A 16527-nucleotide genomic window follows, 5' to 3' on the forward strand; every position below is an offset into this window, starting at 1 on the left:
CCCCCATTTCTGAAGAAGGGTCTAGGCCTGAAACGTCAGCCTTCCTGCTCCTCTGATGCTGCTTGGCCTGCTGTGTTCATCCAGCTCTACACCTTGTTATCCCAGATTCTCCAGCATCTGCAGTTCCTACTATCTCTGACTCTTGAATGATGGTGGACAATGATTTGGAGCCAGGCATGTCATTGTAAAAGACAATTGAAACAATTGCAACTGTCTTCAGTCAGAGGTATTGAGTGGTTGATCCGTCTCTTCCTCCAGAGGTTCTCAACATCACAAATGCAAGCCTTTAGACAATTTGATTCACACCTCATGATGTTGGAATGGTTGAAGACACTAAATATAGCAAATGCTCTGAGCACAGGCACCATCAGCAGTGTAGTACCACAATCTTGTGCTCCAAAACTACTTGCTTTTCTAGTCAAGCTGTTCCAGTACAGCTACAATACTACATCTACCCACCGATGTGGATAATTGTTCAGTACTGTCCTGTCCATTATATGTAAAAAAGGACAAATCCAGGCTGGGCAGTTACCATAAATTGGATCCAAAATGATTGAAGATGTTGCTGATAGCGATAACTAATAGCACTTATCAGCAACGAGCTGCTCAGTGCTCTCTTTTGGTACAGTCAGGGCCACTTTGCTGCATTCTTGATCCAAGCTTAACAATATAGTTGAATTTCTGAGGTGAAGTAACAGTGACCATTTGACATCAAGGCATCATTTGGCTTGGACTGACATTGTGGAGTCTCAGAAAAATTGAAGTCGATAGGAATAAGAGAAATGATTCCAACCATGGAAATCTGCTTAGTACAAAGGAAGAGGTTTGTAGTTGTTGGGTGTGAGTCATCTCAGTTCCAGGACATTAGCACAGGAGATTTTATGCGTGGATGTTTTTAATCAACCTGTTCAGAAATGTTAGAACACAGCTCTGGAGCAGGTGGAACTTGAGCCAGGGCCTTCTGGTTCAGAGGTAGGGGCCCTACTATTCTGCCATTTGAGCCCTTTTTGTGGCCCTTGTGGATATTTTTAATCGACCTGTTCTGATATGCTATGACACACTGGAGCAGGTGGGACTTAAATGCAGGTCTTCTAGTCTAGGGGTATTACCACTGCACCACAAGAGCCCCAAGTACAGTAATAAGTTGCCCTTTCTGTGGGAAATTGAACCCCAAATTCCTGTGTGCATTTTTCTGAGTACCAGACACCTATTACGTGATATGTATTTTGCAATTGTTATGTGTGTCTTTTTATACACCCTTGGAACAGGTGGGACTTGTACCTGAGCCTCCTGGCTCAGAAATAGAGACACTAACACTGCACCACAAGGGGCCTCAAAACAGTTCCTTTGTGTGGTGCTCTAGTCCTAAGCTGCTGCTTCAATTATCTCCCAGCATAAGGTCAGAAGTGGGGGTGGTCATTGCACATTGTTCAATACCATTTAAGGATTATGCAGATAATTAAGTAAACTATGTTACAAGACCTGCATAATATCTACAATGGAGTCATGTGTGGTGCAAATGCTGCTTTTCACTTAAGTGTGAGGCACTGGCCAACTTCAGCACAAGACAATTTAATAATCTTCCTTGGCATTCAATAACGTTGCCATTGTAGCATCTTTCACCTTCAACATCCTTGGGTCACTTTGACCAGAAACTGAACTGGACCAGCCTTATCAATACAGACTCTATAAATATACAGCAGGTCAGAGGTTAGGAATTCAGTAGCAAGTAACTCGCGTCCAAATTCCCAAAGCCTGTCCACCATCTACAAGGCACAGTTAGAAGTGTGATGGTATACTTTCTTGTCTGGATCAGTGCAGCTTCAAGCACGCTCAAACACAAACTTGATACCATAAAGAGAAAGACAGTAAGTTTATTGGCAACTTATTCACCATTAGTATATACTGGAAGCAGTGTGTGCAATATGCAAATTGCACAGCAAACCTTCCGTATCCTCTGAACCCGATACCCTTACCACCTTGAAGGGCAGTAGATGCAGGAGAACACTGCCTGCAATTTTCCTTCCAAGTCACTCACCATCCTAATTTAAAACCATATATTTGTTCCTTCACAGTCAATGGGTCAAACTCTTGAAACACCCTCCCGAACATTATTGTGAGTTTACCTGCAACGGATGGACTGCAGTAGTTCAAGAGGTACCTTACCGCAGCCTTCTTGAGAGCAGTTAGGGATGGGAAATAAAGCTTGTTTAGCCAGTGATGCTCACTTCCACGGAGGAATAAAAATAAAGTCAGAATTAAAATGGAATGTGGAACTTGCCACCCCATTTCTGTTCTGCAGACCTTTTTTCCCCCAGGAATGAGCACTGAATGACGTTGCTACCTGTTAAATTAATCTCTGTAAGTAGGGATGCTATGCTGTGGATAGGATTCAGATATCATTCGACCTGCTTACAGAGCGCAGTGTTTGCTTAGTAAAAGCTACCTGTACAGCAAGATAAACCAGGAAATGCAGAAATGCTCCATTGTGTTCTACAAGAATAGTGTGTGTCTCTGTCATGGTGGAATCAGAACCCCACACATCCTGACACCACCTCCTGATCCCAGAGCAACATGTCATAGACCCATTGAACTGCATTGTGACATCTTTTCAAGCAATTTTTTTTAATGTTAATGATACCTAAAATGGCATGAGAAATATTTTTGCTTATTTGCACCTTGAGATTGCGAACAAATGCAGGAATGGTCAAGCTTTCTGGTAGCCATTTTAAATATTTTGGTATCATAATGGGTGCTAAAGCCAAATTTAAGACTACAGTAAGAAAGCTACACAAATAACACCCGAGAGCATTTAAAATGGCATTTTAAGTTTCTGTATTTCTGAAATTGGGCTTAAAACTTTTAAATGCACTTTTTCGATCACATTAAAATGTTTACTGTTCTTTCCTCCCTTTTTCTTGGTATTCTTGCTTCCCGTTCTCTCCCACCCCATCTGTTGGCTGCTTGCTTTAATTTTGTTTACGGTGAACAATTTAGTATTTTAACACACTTTTTCCCTGGGGAAAAGAGGTAAGGTGTTTCCATGCATGCTTTAGTCTGCCTCCTAGCTCCCTTGACTCAATTTTGAGCAGTTGTGGGATAGATTTAGCTTATCAAACAATTAACTGACAAAAGCTACAAAGCTCAGTTTTGCAGTTGGACAAAACCCAGAAGGAATAACAGAGCTTAATTGTTGGAATAGATTGTTCAGTATTAAAAAGAAGCTAGTGTTGGACAAGTTCTGTTGCCTGTGGCAATCATAGTATGATAATGTCTAGTGAGATAAATCATCTGTCTTGCAGTAGGCTTTAAGATCTAATTATACTTTGTATTGCTTAAGAGTGGAAAGGCAACAATAATACAGGCATTTGCCACAACTCAAATTTTGCTAACTTGTATAGAGATGAAGTGGAAAGTAAAGAAAGGTACTTGAACAATCTGTTGACTTAGAGAAGTTGAAAAGATGAAGAAATTTTATATTTGGTTCACCCATAGCGAAGTCCATAATGTTTGTTGTATTATGAGTTTAAATAGAAAAAATAAAACATGTTCTGATCCCAGTTGATGTTAATACTATAAAAGTCAGATCCCAGAAAGAAATCCAGCTTGATTGATTTTTTTTTTGAAATGTGATGCGGCGGTCTTTCACTGAATACATGATTCTGCAGATTTGGTTTTAACAGTAAAACAGAATTTTATTTAGCAAATGAAATTAACATAAAAAACAAATGTAACACAATTTGAAAGATTTTAAAACATCTCAAATTCCTATCTATTCCTAACACAATCACTTTACGGTTAATCAAAATCCAGCTAAATGCCTTCTTAATCACTGTGTGGGGTGACGCAAACTTTAAAGAATTATGTACCTGAACCCCTATGTCTCTCTGTTCTCGACACTACCCAAGGCACTACTTTTAATTTTTTTTCTCTTTATTCATTCACGGGATGAGGGCGACACTGGCCAGGCAGCATTTATTGCCCATCCCTAATTGCCTAGAGGGCAGTTCAGAGTTAACCACATTGCCGTGGGTCTGGAGTCACGTAAGCCAGACCAGGTAAGGATGGCAGTTTCCCTCCCTAAAGGACATTAGTGAATTTAATTGTTTAAGTCCTGTCCTGTTTTGTTTTATTAAAATGAAATACTTTGCAATTATTCAAATTAAAGTCCATCTGCTACTGGTCAGTCTATTGCCCCAAATGACCAAGATCTCCTTGTAAACAAAAGTATACTTAAAACCCCATAGCTTTCATCATAAATGTAATGTACCATGTAACATGTACCTAATAGGGAATTTGTGGTGAATTTTGCTTTTTCTTTACATTTAATGCCACAGTTTCACATGAACTATCCATATGAAATGATTAAATATTTATATGCAGAATTGTGAAAGTGCACAATGAGAAATCTTGGTCACATCAGCAGACTCAACCCTTAAAGTTATAAGGCGCTTATAACATGTACATCCCATTATCTTGGTTTATAAGAAATATGATTTGGAGTAGACCATTCAGCTCATTGAGCCCAGTGTGCTATTCAGTAAGATAGTGAGTGATTTGATGGTTGCCTTACTGCCTTGTTCTGCCTATCTGCCATAACCATTGACTCCCTTGTGAGTCAAAGATCTGTACAACTCAGTCTTGAATATATTCAATAGTCCAACCTCCACTGCCTTCTGTGGACAAGAAGACGAGCAACTGTCTGAAAGAAGAATTTTCTCCTCATCTCTGTGTTAAATACAGTCCTTGGGCATAATCTTCCCATCTCCTGAACAACGTGGGCATTGGTGAGCAAGTTGGGAAAATGGGATGAGATAGGCAGCATTGAGATTCTCAATGTTGAGAGCAAAAAAATCCCATTTTCAGACTAAGCAGTGAACCAAGAATATCACTAGTGAGAGGCAAGAGGCTGATTTACACTCACTTGCATGTATTAGCATGTCATTATTATTTAATCTTACCTAATTAATATGTGGTTTTCATTGTCCCAGCCATCCGATCGAAAGAACATGTAACAATTTTTTTGATATGAAAGTCAGAGCGGTGACCTGGCAACTCCAGTTTTCTGCTTGCTCCTCCGGCCCTCTCTCTTGGACTGCAGTCACCACAGTCTCGGGGCACAGTCCAGATGCTTGCTTAGCAGATGCAGTATGGTACAGATAGCACTTCAGCTTTTATATCAGTTTACCCAGTGCCTCTGACAAACCTCCCTGCTGCTGTTGTCTGTTTGTGCATTTATATGAAGTTCTTACTTGTCGATACAATAGAGTCCTCTTCTGCCTGGGGCCAAGCAGGTGCCTTATCTCCAACAGACCTCTAAGTGCCAGCGACCTGGGGCATTTTTTTTCCCCCAAGACAGCTGCAGAGATACAGCAGTGCTGTGCTCACCAGCAGTGCTCCTGACTCTAGTAAAATACCCACCGAAGTGTCAGTGTCTGAGCTGGTTGGGGGGAAGGTGTGGAGGAGGCAGCTTTTTTGTTGCATTTACTGAGGGATCTGTGGCTTCTTTCCTTAGAAGTTGAGGAGGATATTTCTTGCAGACCTCCCCCCTTGACCATGGAGGCCATGCAGATGGGACCCACACATGCTCGAGACAAAAGAGAGAATGCATTGTAGAAAAGGGGCCAAAAGTTCAGTTTTGTTAGTGCATTTACAGTGGTGGTATTGAGAGAGCAGCACAGCAATGGAAAATAATTCCTTCTTGGTTGCTGGGACATGGACGTTTCAGCATTAGCACAGGAAAGGTCCTGTGGTCCCTGAGATCCTCTCGTAATAAACGAGCCAAATGTCAAGTACCTTACCAGCTTTCCTGGCACTCTCCGCCCTATTGTGGATTGTTAACTCCTGAAAGAAGACAATAAGAGTGATTGAGCAAAATGAAAGTGACTGGCACAGTTGGTGCTGGTGCAAGTAGGCAAAAATGGGAGAGTGTCCCGAGTGTGTGAGTAGGAAGTGCAGAGGGCACGCAGGGTTATTGGTCTGTGGGGTTTAGATGGGTGAGAGTGAGGGAGGGAAGATCTTGCATGTAACAATGTAAGTGATAGACCGTTTGCCTCGATGGGAATGTGTACAGTTGGCAGAGATAGAGTGAGTGTGAGGAAGCAGAGAGAAGAGGGTGGGGCAGGGAAAGTCATTGTCCTTCTTTCCGCAATGCAGTATATTCATCTGGAGCGTGGAAGTAGCACTCAGCTAGGTTGCAACCTCAAACCAAGCTAGTAAGGTCTGGTGCCGTGGTCTACTCAGATCCTAGAGAACGAGGATGGCCCTTTTTCTGTACTACCCCTTCCACCAGAACCACATGGGGTCTGTTGGCAAAGTCTCACCTTGACCTATTTCCTTTCGTTTTGCACTGCACCACCCTGAGGAGAAGACTTTGGTCTGTCATATTTTATAAACTTCTTTCAGGTCACCCCTTAGCCTTCTACTCTCCAGGGGAAAAAGTTCCAGCCTATCCAGTCTCTCCTTATTAATTCAAACCCTCCAGTCTTGATAACATCCTTATAAATTTTTTTTTGCACCCTTTCCAGTTTAATAACATCCTTCCTATAGCAGGGCAACTAGAATTGTATGCAGTACTCCAAATGTGGCTTTACCAATGTACAACTGTAAAGTGATTTCCCAACTCCTGTACTCAGTGCTCTGACCAATTGAAGGTAAGTGTGCCAAACGCCTTTTTTACCACCCTGTCTACCTTTGGTGCTACTTCCAAGGAATTATGCACCTGCATCCCTAGATCTCTCTGTTTGACAACACTCCTCAGGGCACTACCATTAACTATATAAGTCCTGCCCTGGTTTGTCTTACCAAAATGCAACACCTTGCCTAAATTAAACTCCATCTGCTATTCCTCGGCTTAATGGCCAGGTTGATCAAAATTCTGTTGTAATCTTAGATAACCTTCTTCACTGTCCACTGCACCACCAATTTTGGTGTCATCCGCAAACTTACCAACCAAGCCTTCTATATTTTCATCCAATTTGTTGATATAAGTGATGAACAGCAGTGGACTCAGCATTGATCCTTGTGACACACCGCTGGTCACAGGCCTGCAGTCTGAACAACAGCCCTTTACCACCACTCTCTGGATACAAAATTGGCTTCATAGTAGGAGACAGTCAGCTAGCTCTCCCTGGATCCCATGTGATCTGACCTTATAACCAGTCTGCCACGTGGAACCTTGTCGAAGGCCTGGCTAAAGTCCATGGAGACAATATCTACCGCTCTTATCATCTTCAAACTTTTTGGTCACCTCTTCCAAAAACTCATTCAAGTTTGTGGGACACGATTTCTCTCTCACACTGCCATACTTACTATTGCTCATCGTTTCTTGCCTTTCCCAGTGCATGTAAATCCTGTCTGTCAGAATCCCCTCCAACAACCTACCAACAACTGACATCAGGCTCACCGATCTCTAGTTCCTTGGCTTTCCTTGCAGCCTTTATTAAATGGCACAACATTAGTTATCCCCCGGTCTTCCTGCACCTCACCCATGGCTATTGATGATACAAATAACATTACTAGGGGCCCTGCAGTTTAGAGTCATAGAGATCTATAACGTGGAAACAGACCGTTCAGAGCAACTGGTCCATGCTAACCAGATATTCTAAGTTAATCTAGTCCCATTTGCCAGCATTTTGGTCCATATCCCTCTCAGCTCTTCCTATTCATGTACCCATCCAGATGCCTTTCAAATGTTGTAATTGTACCAGCCTCCACTACCATCTCTGGCAGCTCATTCCATATACGCACCACCCTCTGCATGAAAAAGTTGCCCGTTAGGTTCCTTTTAAATCATTTCCCTCTCACCTTAAACCTATGCCATCTAGTTTTGGACTTCCCCTAGCCTGGGAAAAAGACCTTGATTATTCACCCTATCCATGCCCCTCATGATTTTATAAACTTCTCTCAGGTCATCTCTCAGCCTCCGACACTCGAGGGAAAATACTTCCAGCCTATTCATCCTCTCCCTATAGTTCAAACCCTCCAACCTTGGCAACATCCTCATAAATCTTTAATTTTCTTCCCTAGCTTCCCACATGTCCTGGGATACACTTGATTAGGTCCAGGGAATTTATCTACCTTTATTCGTTTTAAGACCTTCTGCACCTCCTCTTCTGTAATATGGACTCTTTTCAAGACATCAGTTATTTCTCTGAATTCCCTAGCTTCTATAGTTAATACTGTTATGAACTATACATTTAGGGTCTCATGTATTTCCTGTGATTCCACACATAGCCGCATTGATCTTTAATGATGATATTCTTTCCCTAGTTACTCTTTTGCCCTGAATATACTTGTGGAGCCTCTTTGGATTCTCCTTAACCATATCTGCCAAAACTATCTTTTTTTTGCTGTCCTGATTTTGCCCTTATGTGTGTGTACTCCTACACCCCTTATACTCCTCAAGGGATTCACTAGATCCCAGCTGTCAATGCCTGACCTATGCATCCTTTATCTTGACCAGTGCCTCTTATATCTCTAGTCATCTAGTATTTTCTATTCCTGCCAGCCTTGCCCGTCACACTAACAAGAACACGCCGTCCCTGAACTCTTACTATCTTGCTTTTGAAAGCTTCCCACTTGCCAACCGTCCTTTTTACCTGCCAAAAGCATCCCTCAATCAACTTTTGAAAGTTCTTGTCTAATACCATCAAAATTGGTCTTCCCCCCAATTTAGAACTTTAACTTGTAGACCAGGTCTATCCTTTTCCATAACTATTTTAAATCTAATAGAATTATGGTCACTAGTCCCAAAGTGCATCCCAGTCACTTGCCCTGCTTTATTCCCCAAGAGGAGAGCAAGGTTTGCCCCTTCTCTGGTAGGGCAGTCTACATATTGGTTGAGGAAGTTTTCTTGAACATACTTAACATTACTTCCCATCCAACCCCTTAACACTATGGCAGTCCCAGTCTATGTTTGGAAAGTTAAAATCCCCTACTGTTACAACCCTAATAGTCTTAACGCTATCTGCGATTTCTGTGGATATTTGCTGTTCAATTTCCCACTGACTATTGCGGGGCCTGCAGTATATTTCAATCAAAGTGATCACCCCTGCTTATTTCTCCGTTCCACCCATATAGCTTAACTGTATGATCCCCCAGGAATGTTCTTTTTAAGTACTGCAGTGATATTTTCCCTAGTCAAAAACTCACTCCCTCTCATCTCTTGCCTCTCCTAACTCCTATAGCATCTATAACCAGGAACATTGATCTGCCAGACCTGTCCTTCCCTCAACAATGTTTCTGTAATAGTTATGATATCCCAGTACCATATTCCCATCAGTGCCCTGAGTTCGTTTGCCTTACCTGTCAGGTCTTTTGCATTGAGATGAATACATTTTAATTCATCAGTCTTCCCTCGTTCTCTGCCATGCACTTGCCCGCCTTGTCTACTTAACTTGGTCTCTTTAACTCCTGTTCCAGCCTCAACCCTCTGTCTTGCCTAACTACTGCTTAGGGTCTCACCCCTAAGTTGGATGATTGGCCATGACTGTACTGAATAGTGGAGCAGTCTCAAGGGGCTGAATGGCCTGCACCTGCTTTGACTTTCTAAAGCTTACCCATTCTCCACAAGTCAGCAGTGTGATAGAAAACTCTTCACTTGTCTGGATGATTACACTTCAACAACACCAAAAAAGTTCAGCACCATCTCGGACTTCGTAGCTTGCTTGATTGGTGACCCATTTGCCAGCTTCAACATTCACTCTCTTCACCACCAAGCACATTGGTAGTGTTCACCCTCCATATGATTCACTGCAAAAACTCCAAGTCTCCTTAGCACCTTCCATACCTATGGCCCTCACCACATAGAAGGACAAAGGGAACATTTACATGGCAAAAGGCACACCCATTCTAACTTAAGATAACAAGGTGTAGAGCTGGATGACACAGCAGGCCAAGCAGCATGAGAGGAGCAGGAAAGCTGATGTTTCGGGCCTAGACCCTTCTTCAGAAAAGTGAATTCTAACTTGGAAACCTACTACTATTCATTCAGTAGTCCTGGTTCAAAATCCTGGAACTCCCTCCTTAACAACCTTCCTATACCACCTGAATTGCAGTGGTTCAAGTAGAGTGCTTGCCAACACTTTAAGGGCAATTAGAGATGGACAGTACATACTGGCATAACTAATGATGTCAAATCTCATGAACAAATGCAAACAATCTAGAAGCTTCCAAAAAGGTACAAACTTCCATTTGTGAACTCTATCAGGAAATCATATCCAAATTGAAGACATATTAAATGGCATAATTTGTCAACTGATCCTGCATTTGAATGTATTGGTAGTTGCTTGATGAGGTGAGTGCTGTTTTAACTATCACTGTCCAGTGATATACAGTTAACCCATCACATCTGAAATCAGGGCAGCAGATCTGCAATTAGTTTTTGCCTATTACAAAGTTCAGTTGGATGATACCACCATCATGTCCCATCATCTGCCATTCTTTTGTAAGTCCTAATTATTTCCACAATGCTGGTTCATTTTGTTTCTTAACTATAAAGACCTTTTTACCTGTGTTTTGGTTGTGAGCTGAAATGGAAAGGGACTGTTTTAAAGGATTGCTAAAGGACTACTGCAGTTTTTAAAAGCATGTAACCTCCCACTCATTGTAAATATCATTTACATAGCTGCTTGTTCAAGCAGTAGTGAGAGGCTGGCTGCACGCAGACTGGAGCTGAGGTGTGTGTATGAATGGAGCTTTGCGCTGGCAGCAAGTAGTTGCTTTGTCTGTGGACTAATGACTAATTATTGATGGTAAAGGCCTACTGCCTGCCAACAACTATGTGATTAGCTCCCAGGTCATGGAATGGCTTGTGGATGTGAAGATTTTGAGATGTAGTGGAATTTCTGTAAAGGCAGGAGCTATCTCTCTTCTCTGCAGAAAGTTTGTCCTTTCCAGTTGCAGCAAGCTGTAACTTTTGATAAGTTAATGACCTGTCATAAGTGTGAACCAGTTACCCGTGCCTCCTGCACGCAAATGAAAGTACCTGATGAAATAGGATTGAGAAGCAATGTTCTGATCAGCAAAAGGATCATCTCAAAAACTCTGTGGTTAGGGACTATTAAACAGCCGTCACAGTACGTCACATCTGCTCACAACATCATTTTTGCTGTCTGTGTCAGTCTCTATGTGTGGGTAGAGGACAAGTGTATAACAGGGTTAAATTTTAACTCATGGAATAATATGACAACAGTTCATAATTGTTTATCTGTAGCTAAAGTCGATTGACTTGGAAGAAATAGTCATTCTTATTAAGTACAGAAACCTGGTCCATGCTTTCTGTCAACCTGGGCCAGAAAGACTGGTGAATTGGGGAATTTTGCATACTCTGTAAAAATCTTTCATCTTGTGAGGACTTCAGGAATAACGGAGCCTAATTTCCAGCACATTACCCAGTGAGGCACAACGTAAAAACTTAAACCTGTGGCAGATGAGATTGCTCACCGTTTTGAAGTGTAAATTCAGAACATTATGGAAATCTAGGGAAACTCCCTACTAGGCGATGCAGATTTTAAAACTGGCTTGAAATTCAAACTGCATTTTCTGTGACCAGTGATGCTGATTACTGAACGTACCAAGGTAGTTTTGTTTAATCATGTGATAAAATGTGCACTTGCCAGGGTTTATTTTATCTATTAACATGGCAATGACCTTTTTATATTTAACTTCCTCTTTTTGTTTACTAGGATCAATAATTGAGTATGATATTACACATAAAAACAGAACAGCGAAAGGTTTTGTCAATATTAGTTAACTAACCTATTGATCACTATTCCAATTCAGTATCACTTCAAGATACTTCACACAAGTATTTCTCATGAAGTATGTCAGCCAGAATGATTCTTGGATTAAATTAATATATTCAACACTAACAGTCTTCTTTTTCACTGAAAAAAATTGCAAATAATTCCTCCGGGTGCTCCGGTTTCCTCCCACAGTCCAAAGATGTCCAAGCTAGGTGGATCGGCCAGGCTAAGTTGCCTGTTGTGTTCAGGGATGTGAAGCTTAGGTGGGTTATAGGGGGATGGGTCGTTGTGGACTTGTTGGGCTCAAGGGCCTGATTCCACATTGTAGGGATTCTATGATTGATTCTATGATACTACCCAGAAGAGGAAGACAGATGTGTGGGAACACCCCTCATGCAACTTCCTCTACAAATTATTTATTGCAAATTATTTATTGTGGTCTTTTCAATATTTTATGACATCTGACAATAATGTTCAAAGTATCGACTTAAAGCTTGAAGTATTTCTCATCCTACACCATATTGGCTCGATGGTGACACCTTATTTTCACAACTAAGTATCAAAAGGGATGGAATTTAATATGAACCTGCTCTCTGTGAGTGATTAATTGTCTTCCAAAGTTTGATTTTACGGCATTGTTATTTCACTCTATAATGATCTGCCAAGAGTAATATTTATGCAGATAATTTTGCTATTTTCTATCGATCATCTTCCATTTGTTGATTTGTTGATTTCTTGATCATGATGAGCAACTGAAATTTATAATGAACAAAAGGTAATATTTGTTGCTTCATGATAAAATATTTTCTGTTTTTCAGAGCAGACTGTGGGCCTTAACTTTCATACAAAAAATAAGCAGTGAGCTATGGTTGTTATTATTGGACAAGAAACCATTTTTGAGAAAAAATAAATTTCCTGTGTTTAATTGCTTTCCTTTTTTATGTGGAGTATATACAGTTTTACAGCTGTACCTTCGATGGTTGGTCTGATGATCAATTGTCAGAGCTTGGATCTGGATGTTCGTTCCGTCTCTTTGGAGGTCAAACTGCCTTGACTTGCATTTAAAGTTTCTGTCTCCTTGGCAGAATGCTAAGTGACTCAGTATAGATATTGACTCATGCCCTTTCCTACTCGTGATTTTGTTTCCTGTTAAACACGTTTATTGATTACCTAGATTACAGTACTGTAAAAAAAACTAATGAATATATGCAGTAAATATTTAAAACCTTTTGATGAATAAACTACACCAGTGTACCTGAACAGAAATGAAGCAGTTTCATGATCAACAACTGCTTACCTGTTGCATTTACCTGATTTGCAGTTATATTTTTTATTATTCCTACATGAGTTGTGGATGTTGATGACAAGGCCCGCATTTATTGCCCATCCCTAAATGCATTGGAGAAAGTGGTGGTCAACATTGGGGTATAGGGACTCCCATAGTGCTGTTAGGAAGTGAGTTTTGGGGAATTTGAATACGAAGGAACAGGAATGTAGTTCTAAGTCAGGGTAATATGAGACTTGTAGAGGAAGTTGCATGAGGGGTGTTCCCACACATCTGTCTTCCTCTTCTGGGTAGTATCATAGAATCAATCATAGAATCCCTGCAGTGTGGAAACAGGCCCTTGAGCCCAACAAGTCCACAACGACCCATCCCCCTATAACCCACCTAAGCTTCACATCCCTGAACACAACAGGCAACTTAGCCTGGCCGATCCACCTCGTCTGGACATCTTTGGACTGTGGGAGGAAACCGGAGCACCCGGACGAAACCCACGCAGACATGGGGAGAATGTGCAAACTCCACACAGACAGCCGCCCGAGGGTGGGATTGAACCCAGGCCCCTGGTGCTCTGAGGCAGCAGTGCTAACCACTGAGTCACTGTGCCATTTTAGAAGTCAAAGGAACCTTGGTGAGTTACTGTGGTGTCTCAGAGGTAGCGCATACTACAGCCACTGTACATTGGTGAAGGGAGTGAATGTTGATGAGGTGCCAATGAAATGGATTGCTTTTGCCTGCTATTGGGGCAGCACTCATCCACATAAATGGAGAAATTTCCATCGATTCCTGACTTATGTTTTGTAGCTGGTGAACTGGCTTTGAGGAATTAGGAAGTTAGTTACTTTCCACAGAATTCTTAGCCTCTGATCTATTCTTTATAATCAAAATATTTGTATGGTCAGTGCAGTTCAGTGGTAAACTCTAGGATGTTGATAATGGGGGATTTAGCAGTCGTAGCATCATTTGAGTACAGAAGCAGCAAAGTTATGGTAAAACATTGGTGTTTGGCCTCAATTGGAGTGTTTCATTTATGCCTGCAGTTTAGGTGAATATAAAGACCTCAGGTAGGGTGCAGAAAAGATTTACAAGGGTGTTTCCAAGGATGAATGCCTTTAGTTGCATGGATAGGTTGGGGAAGTCAAGGTAGTTCTCGGTCATGAGAGCATTGTTGGGGTTCTCAAAATTTTGAGGGACCTGATTATAGCAAAGAGAAATAAATCTGTAATGATTAGAACCAGGTTAACTTCATTGACTTTGAGGTTGTTGATTGGCCCAGGTTAACAACCCCTGGAAAGCCCTGGCTGCCAATATAACCGGGAGATAAGATCTCAGTTCAGCTGACTGGGCACAAGTAAATAAGGGTGACTTGGTGATGGGATACCGGCCTTTGTGCAGTTGTGTCAATTCTGATCACTTTTGCCGAGGGATAAAGAAACAGAGGAAACCAATTTGAGGTGAATAATAACAAAAAAGCCAAAGGTGATATGAATAATTTATTTTTAAATAGTGTCTTGTTGGGATCTAAAATGAATTGCTTGATGTTGTGGTGAAGGCTTATTCAATTGTGGCTTTCAACAGGGAATTGGACCATTATTTAAAAAGGAAATCATATACAGAGATGGGGAAAGATAGCACGAGTGGAATCAGCTGAATTCCTCTTTGCAGAAAGCCAGCATGGACAAGATTGGCCAAATGGCTGTACTGTAACCATTCTGTCGTTCTCTGATTTTGCAGAAAAGTAATTGTAAACTAGTCCAGAATGTCTGCTTTTTTAAAATCCTGTTTTCGATTAATATTGGAATGTTTTTTGTTGTTAATCTTTGGATTAACAAGTCTTTTGTGAAAGTAGTAAACAATATGCTACAAGCATCAATTTGTGTATTGCTGTGGCTACGTGGGAAAATTTACAAAGATGCCCTTTACTTCCTCTTTCCAAAACAGATGGATGCTATAGGATATTTGCCAAATGGATAGGGTGTGGTATGGCTTTGCCTAATAAAACACCAGGTTATCTGGAAATTTCTCATTCCATGTGTGCTGTCCTATCTGACATCTGAGAGCATTGACGCAAATAGAAGGAAAATAAGAATGAGATAATTGGTAAAACAAAAGCCTCATTCAAAAGTTCCCCTGTGATAGCTATTCAACCTGTACATTTCTAGTGATTTACAAGACTGATTGAAGTTATTTGACATTTCTTTGGTGCCTACTGTTATCTAGCCAAAAATTGATCATTCTCTCCTCATCGCTCTTTTTCTCGACTTCATGTGCTTTATTGGCTTTTTCCTTGAAGTGTAAGAGGCTTTGTCTCAACTGTGCCCTGTGGCAAAACATTCCATGTTCCAACAACTCTTGGGGAAATGGAACTTGCTTTTAAGCATGCTCCTCACTTTATTCATGACCTTTTCAAATTGACAAACGCTCTTCACTGACTTCACAGCCAGGGAAAATAGCCTTTTTTTTGCATATCAAAAGTTTTAGAATTTTGGAACTATCCAATAAATATTTTCTTGGCCTTCTCTGGTCTAGTTTGGTTATTCCCAGTATCTCTCATCTTGTAAATTCAGTTTCCTATTTCAAAGAACACTTAAGGCAAATTGAAGTCCTCATGTACTTCCCAAGACTCCTCTAAAACCAGGTATCAATAAAATCATATTCTCTTCAATGCATATTGTGTGGTATACAATAGTAAACAGCTGCAGCAACATGTTTTTGGTTGCAAATGTGTGCTATAAGTGCCATGTTTTAAAAAAAATGTGGTCTGGCAATCTAAATGTACAAAGTCATGTAAAATATTGAGAGAATGATTAAAATATTATGTAACAATTGCAAAAATATGATATTTAGCAAACTGCTTGATCCTTCATTAAAAAGGCTTTTTAATGAAATTATTCATCTTTCATAGGAATCAGTTCATGTAGTGCCTGGTTGGGGATACATAATGTACTGTCTTTTACCGCCAATCAACATTTGCCTGTGCTTGAACTTAAAAGTATATGTGACACATGCCTGCAGATTTTAACTTTTCAATTAGCTCTAAACCTTTCCTTGTTAATTGTCCTTGGGCTAAATAGCATCTTTTTGAAAAGATGGAGAAAGATCAATCATTATTGTGAAAGTATATACAGTTTTATTGAGTAATATTTGTTTTATGTAATTGCTATGCATTATACATGAAGTTCGTTTTTGACTTTGGATAGCAAACCAAGTGTCAACTGACTCAGCTCAGTAACTTAATACAGGACAAATAGTTAAACATTTGCAAATGTTATTTTGTTGCTTAAGGAGAAAGTGCTTTGGTGAAATGTACAAGCTAAGAAATCTCTATATAGCATGTAACTGGACAAGAATGAATAATAAATACATTGCATAATGGTTTGACCATAAGTGAGTATTGAATAGCACTGATGAGCCTTTGATAAAAAGAGATTTGTCTGCAGAACAACAAAGAAGGTTTCCAGAATAACTTAGACCAGCCGTAAATTTTCATTAGCTTCT

The sequence above is a fragment of the Rhincodon typus genome, chromosome 4 (genome assembly GCF_021869965.1).
Source record: "Rhincodon typus isolate 14 chromosome 4, sRhiTyp1.1, whole genome shotgun sequence".
Classification (NCBI taxonomy): Eukaryota; Metazoa; Chordata; class Chondrichthyes; order Orectolobiformes; family Rhincodontidae; genus Rhincodon; species Rhincodon typus.